The following is a 7,802-nucleotide window of genomic DNA, read 5'->3' as shown; positions in this document are numbered from 1 at the left end:
GAGAAAAGGAGTACTTGTGGCACCTTAGAGACTAACCAATTTATTTGAGCATGAGCTTTCGTGAGCTACAGCTCACTTCATCAGATGTATACCGTGGAAACTGCAGCAGACTTTATATACACACAGAGAATATGAAACAATACCTCCTCCCACCCCACTGTCCTGCTGGTAATAGCTTATCTAAAGTGATCAAGAGGTGGGCCATTTCCAGCACAAATCCAGGTTTTCTCACCCTCCACCCCCCCACACAAATTCACTCTCCTGCTGGTGCTAGCCCATCCAAAGTGACAACTTTTTACATAATCAAGTCGGGCTATTTCCTGCATAGCTCCAGGTTTTCTCACATCCCCCCCACCCCCATACACACACAAACTCACTCTCCTGCTGGTAATAGCTCATCTAAACTGACCACTCTCCAAGTTTAAATCCAAGTTAAACCAGAACATCTGGGGGGGGGGGGTAGGAAAAAACAAGAGGAAACAGGCTACCTTGCATAATGACTTAGCCACTCCCAGTCTCTATTTAAGCCTAAATTAATAGTATCCAATTTGCAAATGAATTCCAATTCAGCAGTTTCTCGCTGGAGTCTGGATTTGAAGTTTTTTTGTTTTAAGATAGCGACCTTCATGTCTGTGATTGCGTGACCAGAGAGATTGAAGTGTTCTCCGACTGGTTTATGAATGTTATAATTCTTGACATCTGATTTGTGTCCATTTATTCTTTTACGTAGAGACTGTCCAGTTTGACCAATGTACATGGCAGAGGGGCATTGCTGGCACAATGCAGGAGAGTGATCTATGCTGGATCTATGCAGGAAATAGCCCGACTTGATTATGTAAAGAGTTGTCACTTTGGATGGGCTAGCACCAGCAGGAGAGAGAATTTGTGTGGGGGGGTGGAGGGTGAGAAAACCTGGATTTGTGCTGGAAATGGCCCACCTCTTGATCACTTTAGATAAGCTATTACCAGCAGGACAGTGGGGTGGGAGGAGGTATTGTTTCATATTCTCTGTGTGTATATAAAGTCTGCTGCAGTTTCCACGGTATACATCTGATGAAGTGAGCTGTAGCTCACGAAAGCTCATGCTCAAATAAATTGGTTAGTCTCTAAGGTGCCACAAGTACTCCTTTTCTTTTTGCGAATACAGACTAACACGGCTGTTCCTCTGAAATATTTCATGGAAGTCATTTTCTTTGTGAATATGGAGAGTATTGGCCTGAATTTTTAACATACTGGGCTGATACTGTCATTTTTATGCAACTTAGATGGCCATTGAATGTAATTGGAATCTTATGTGCATAAGGACTACAAGGTCAGCCCTAGTGTAAGGCACAACCAAGCATAACCTCTCTGCAAACTCAAGAATGGCCATTTAGATTTGCCCAAAGGCATTTTCCTTTAAAAAATATTCTGAATTCTCTGTCTGATTACTAAAGGGTGAAATCCTGTGGCCCCATTGAACTAAATGACAAAATTCCCATTCACTTCACTGGAGCCAGAATTTCACACTGTATTTTTACTAACTGTCACATTCAGAGCACTAATAATCAACTCTGAAGAGCTGGGAACCCCCTTTTATCAATGAATGGAGTCACAGCCAGCCACCAAATAATCATGGTGCAACATCTTAACATTGTTTTGTAATATTTCTCTCATGATGCTGGTTTGAGATGACACACCTCATCACACATTGATGCAAAGCACTGATGCAAACGTTGTAAGATATGTGACTCTCTGAAACTCCCTTCAATAAAACATAAAAATCTCCTCTCTCTTCACTGCACCTTTGGCTGCTGTCAGCTAACCAGGAGATTGAAATGCAAAAGTTAGCACACAAAGACATCTGATCTCTTCTGGGGAGCTTTAGGTAAATAAACTAATCAATGTATTATACTATATATTTCACATTTAACACACGTATACTTGATGTATACTTGAATGTGTGGTGTTTTGTAAAAGTTTTATCTGAATGAGTTTGGGATGGCTGAAGTACTTACGAATCAATTGTACAGGTCATCCAAAAATCAAACCTTATATCACAATATATTCTCATGCATATTGTTTAATAGCACAGATTTTAAAGAGAAATTATTTTAGAGAGTTTTAAAAACAATTTATTGATACTATTCTAATATGTTTCTGCTTGTAAAATGAAACACCATTAGTACAATAAATCCAACAGCAGTCTATGAGAAGGAAAACGTATTTATAACAGATTTCTGAAACCTCTAAAATAGCTTTTCTATATATAATAATGTAGCAATTTGCAATCTGCTATCTCATGAGCTAGCAAAAGTACTGTGTTCCATTGTAAACTATCCTTGATGATTCAAGATATTGGATTTTAAACCCATCATTGCTCTAAAACTTAATACTGTGTGTTCTGTGTCTTAGGCCAGGACAGGGGAAATCCATGTTTGGGGAAAGAAAAAAACATTTTTAAGTGGTATCTCTTTGAATTTGCTGTGCGGTTCGAAGTGGTAGTAGTAATCTCAGTTGAGACAAATTGGCTGACAGTTTAAGCAGCCCAATCTATCACATGGTTCTGTAGTTTATCATCACTGGACATTATTACCACATATAGTAAGCCAGTGGATGTTTTACAGCTGTAACATATATGATACGGATAATGTCCTGCATTCAATAAGTAATTACTTACTAATAAATTACAAATTGTTTCATTTTATTCAACTCTTTTAGAATATATCTGAGAACAGACAACTGCATGGAAATTAATGAGACGAAATACAAAAAGGAACATCACAATTTTCTGAAGCAGCATGTGACAGCTGAAAAACCAGTTGTGTTTTGGCTTTCATTTCCTTGAAAAGCATGCTACACATCATACAATGTTGTAATCCTAACAGCAAAATACTGTAATACATATCAGTCAGGTGGTCAATGCTAGGCTGTATTTAATTTTTTAAAACAGAATAGTCATATATGATTAAAAATGGGGACAAACAAGTATATGTTTCTTACATATACCTCCTGTATGTTGGCAGGTTGCAATTTCAGCAGAAGATATGCTCTTTGTTTTGTCCAATTAAAAACAGCTAGGAAGCCTGTGCTGGCCAGCCAGAAGGAGTGCAAGATAAACTAAAAAAATAAATGAATAGAAGTTTGTTCCGAGTCATAAATGAAGAGGAATTTAAAATTTCACATGTAATGCTCATAAAAAATGTACTGTTAGGTCTAGATACTGAAGTCCTTTAATTATTCATTGACCGATTACATCAGAGAGAGCAGGGAAAGCATTCCTCACACTGCCCTGCCAGCAGGCCTAAGCCTCAACCTGGAGGAATCATGTTTATGTGTGAGAGGATAGTTTATTTTCCACACTTATTTAATGCTTGGTCTCTATACTGAAATTGACAACAGTGGTGCTAATTAATGTAAGATGTGGGGTGGTACTCTGACGTGGACATTTATCGACTGGAAACTGAACTGACACTACTGAACAGGCCATCCAACAGGCACATGATGGTAACTTTTGGACATGTACTGCCTGACTTTAAGAAATGCTGAGCACCGGCAATGTATATTGCTCAGCACTTCTGAGAATCAGACTCTTAATGATTTGGGATGGTCTCCTACTCTGCCCTGAGGTGGAAAGCTCTATTAACCCATTACCACTTCCCAAGTCATCCAGTCCTCCATAAATATGAGTTAAATACTTACTGTATTTGCCAAAGGTACTGATATGGGAAACTCTGTTACACACAGATCTGACAAAACAACCAAAGCAGTATAAAATGTAAGCTGTATTCTCTTCACAGCATTCAGAGACATTACTTTGTATTGATGTTGTTTCCCCTCTGCCTCCAAACAAACATCAGAATCAGTTTTTCTAAATGCTTACAATAATCTGATCTCAGTTACTCTTCATTTTCACCATTTTAACTGAAGTCAGAATCTGGATCAGCAGATGTCAAATTCCCTTAACCGGATCATTGTAGTTCTTCCTTCAACACTCTAATTTAGGCTGTGCTGAGCTTCCTGGATTAAAACAACACTTCATGGAAACAGCTTTTCCTGGCATGTGTGCTGATGCTTTTATTCAAAGATATGAAAATAAAATTTAGGTTAATGAAAAAATTGATGTTAATTTTGCGAGCTTTGAAACAAAAGTAACTCAAATGCCTCTCTAGCTGTCAGTTTGTAACTGATTGTAAAACAGTCTTTGGACCACTATCATCATAGCTCTGCCAAAAGAAAATTCTTGAAAGATGTCACTAACTACACATTGGATGTTCTTTGTATACCAGCCAGGGATTACTGAAAGTCTATATTTATAGCTGTAGCAATCTTATAGGACAGTCTGTTGACTGGCAAATTAACTGATCTCTGTCTCTCCTCAGAGCTTTACTCTGATTTTACTACCATTCCAGTGTATATGACAGTAAAGATATATTTGCTCCTAGAATATTGATTTCCAAAAATCTTCTAGACTGCATACCCTTCCCATTATAAGGTAAAAAGTTTGTTTTGCAACTGCAGCAATCAACAGTTGCCAAGCCGTAAGGATTTGTTCAACTATGTTTTTATTTAGAAGAAGAGTTAAAATAAGTTATATAAATACTTGAATTTTGTAGTCCTAAGCCAAAATTAATGTAACAAAAGTCAACAGAATATGCTTTCTTTATAATGCACATAAAAACGTTTTCTAGTCATATTCTTTTGCAAATAAACATACTTGCAACTCAAAAAGTCTCCCGATCACCTTCTGAAAAATCACTAGATGATTTGGTCACAGTTTAGGGCAACTGCACCTGCATTCCCCTTCCATGGTCCAGCAACGACACCCATTTTTAGACTTCTGGCTCCCAGCTGTCATCTGTCTTGGGTAGAGACCTATGTCTCTTTCCCTTCTGATCGGGGGCTGCACACTTCCCTGTGTTATTGCCAGCAAGTCAGACTGCCTAAACATGCTAGCGTCTGTGCTATTGCCTCTGGAGAGAGAGCAAAAACAGCATAATTGCCCTCAATTAGAAGTTACCACACAGCTCTTTCTAAGCAAGCACATTTATTTTCAAGGTTGAAAGCATTACAGAAAAAAAAACACATTAAAAACAACAAAGGAATGTACCCACATGCTAATAAGCTTACCAAAAATCAACAACTCCAGAAGAGTGTGTGGTAGCAGTCAGTTCTTCAAACCCCACAAAGGATGGGTTTTTTTGGTGGTTATAAGTTCATAACAGCTTTACTTCATAACAAGCACGCTCATGCATAGTATTTCTGTGGTGCATTAAGAACTTTATCATTAAATGTTGTGCTTTATTAACCAAGTAGATGACTATTACTCTACAACAATAATTATAATAATACTGATACAGCATCCCCATCTTCTCCACAAATGCACTGAGAACATGACAAATGGAATTAAAATACAATAGACACTGATGAAGAATTAACTAATTTCCCACTTGAGTCAGTCTCTGGTACTGTCATTAAGAAAGCAATCTTCACCCATTAAAAACCAATTTAAAATTCAGAGTACAAATTTAGTAATTTGCACAGCACCAGTATAGCTTTTTGAACAGTGAGCCAAAATACATTCTCTAGAAGCTGTAAATACGAATAACTTTATACTATTCTTTGATTTCTAAAAAGCAGATATTTGGGAGACAGTAAAAGTATTTTAGAAGTTTCAGCAGGGGACACTTCTGGAAGAGGGGAGATTTGGTCATGTCCTCTGCTCCAACACCTGAGGCAACACAACATTTTGAAGCAATACCAGTGTATAGTCTTATCTTTTTTTGTTTAGTCCTGCCAATAAAACATTATGAAAATGGGCTTTCTATCAAATGGAAGATGGCTGCCTGCTCACAGAAAAACAGTGCGACACCAGAAGTAGGAATTATTGTTCAATTCTAGTATATTTTGATATTCTTGAATGATCAATGGCTATTACATCCATCATTGACTATTAGCCAAAATGGTCAGAAACGCAACTCCATGCTCTGGGTATCCCTAAACCTCTGAGTGCCAGAAGCTGGGACTGGACAACCAGGGATGGATCACTCAATAATTGCCCTGTTCTGTTCATTCCTTCTGAAGCACGTGGCACTGGTCATTGTCGGAAGACAGGATACTGGGCAAGATGGACCACTGGTGTGACCAAGTATGGCCATTCTTATGTTCTTAATGATACACTGAAACACTAAAGAGCAAATTTATAAAGGCGTGTCTGGAAAGTTAGCTGCTCAATTCCAATGAAAGTAAATGAAATGGAGCTTGAAATGTCGAGAGAAATCAACACTAGACACAAGATCCACAACTTAGGCACACTATAAAGCAAATAGGAAGCATCTTTTTGTACCAAGTTGTAGGAACTTAAATCCAACTTCCACTGCCAATGTTCACTGTGTTCCTGAATAAGTTTTTAATCTTTTGCTGATGCTGCCTACCATATATACCGATGAACTAACCAGGATGCATTGACATTTTCTGCATAAATGTGACAGCATACACAAAACACATTTCCATATTGAGAGTATAAATGTAGACTGATAAGATAAAATAATATGAAACTGTATTTCTTACCTTAGTGAGCATTAAGATGGCCTCCACTATCCTTTGAAATGAACATCAGGCAGGTGTGAATGAGAGACATGTGAAGGCCAGTCTTGATTTTGATGGGACTATCGGGCATCCTTTGAGCTAAACCAGCTGCACAAGTCTACTGCCCATCAGCGTATGCTTCTACTGCATGAGTGGAGAGATTCCTGCGGAGGAATCACTAACACGGCAGTGTGCTGCTGCTATCATTCAGAAAAACTTTGCGAGTCATGCTGCCAAAGTGCACAGTGGACAAGATAAACAGTTAGCATCATGGCACAAGAGCAATGGCAGCAGCATGATGGCATCTCAAGAACACCAGGATATCACCACTGGGCATGCCTGAGGGGGCCATATGTGACACACAGCCAGGCTAAAATGATGGCCCACAAGGGATTAGGACATAAACTGCAGCAATGGGGCCCGAGAGTGGCAAAGGAGATGGCCTGTGCTGAAAGACCCTGTGGCAGGGCAGACCCTAGTGAGTAGACCCCACGCAGAACAAAGAGGACCAGGACAGACTGTGGTGAGGGGGAGAGGAAGGGCTTGCCTGCCCGGAGCAGGTACCAGGGTCCCTTTCCCAAAGCTGAATGGAGCAGGACACAAGGTCAGTGGTTCCCCCATCTTTTACTAAGGCAACCCACCAGCTGCACTTTGCCTTCTTTCACGCCCCACCATTACACATTCACACTTCTCTGCCCTGCTCCCGCCCAACAGCGAAGCCCTGGGAAGCGAGGGGGCTGGACAGCTCTTTCCCCCCACATTCGCTGGGCCCGGCTCCCTGCCTCTCTGTCCAGTGCAGGTCACCGTGCTGCTGGGGTTCGGCCTGGCCGCCCTCCCCCATGACCCAAGCAGCACCACAGCATCCTGCACTGGGTCAGGCCTTGGGGGGTGGTGGGGAAAGGGGCACTGCGATGAGATGAGATGAGATGAGCTCCCCCCCCCCCCCAAGAAACGATGTTTGCCTAGGCTAGGAGCCAGTTAATCCAGCCCTCAACTGGTCTGGGACCCATCTAGAACCTTCCCAGGCCCCGCCCTTGAGGAAATACTGCGCTAGGCCACGCCCCAGGCGGGAAAAGAAGCCACGGGCTGCCTGCTCCCAGGAAGGGGCCTATCGCTCTCTCTGTGCCTCCCATTGGCCCGCAGCTGACCACGTGCTGGCCCAGCCCTTGCCCGTTGGCTCCGTTGAGCACGACCATTCCTTCCACCCATACCCACCTACACTCGCTCAGAATGGT

At 40.9% G+C, this 7,802-nt stretch overlaps 1 long non-coding RNA gene across 2 annotated transcripts; it reads right to left on the bottom strand.

The window, feature by feature from the left end:
• Nucleotides 1–2,666: 2,666 nt before the first annotated feature.
• LOC125642485 (uncharacterized) lies at nucleotides 2,667–7,776 on the bottom strand. 2 transcript variants are annotated; one of them, XR_007358424.2, is made up of 3 exons: nucleotides 6,550–7,776; nucleotides 4,697–4,952; nucleotides 2,667–4,053 (listed from the first exon to the last, which is right to left on the bottom strand). It is a non-coding gene; the product is annotated as an uncharacterized LOC125642485 (long non-coding RNA). The 2 variants fall into 2 exon arrangements; XR_007358423.2 differs by having other exon boundaries at nucleotides 2,667–4,952.
• Nucleotides 7,777–7,802: the final 26 nt, after the last annotated feature.

The sequence above is a fragment of the Caretta caretta genome, chromosome 9, assembly GCF_965140235.1.
Source record: "Caretta caretta isolate rCarCar2 chromosome 9, rCarCar1.hap1, whole genome shotgun sequence".
NCBI classification, from domain to species: Eukaryota; Metazoa; Chordata; order Testudines; family Cheloniidae; genus Caretta; species Caretta caretta.
Note: the sequence above shows the minus strand (reverse complement) of the source record. Positions and strands in the feature narration are given on the sequence as shown.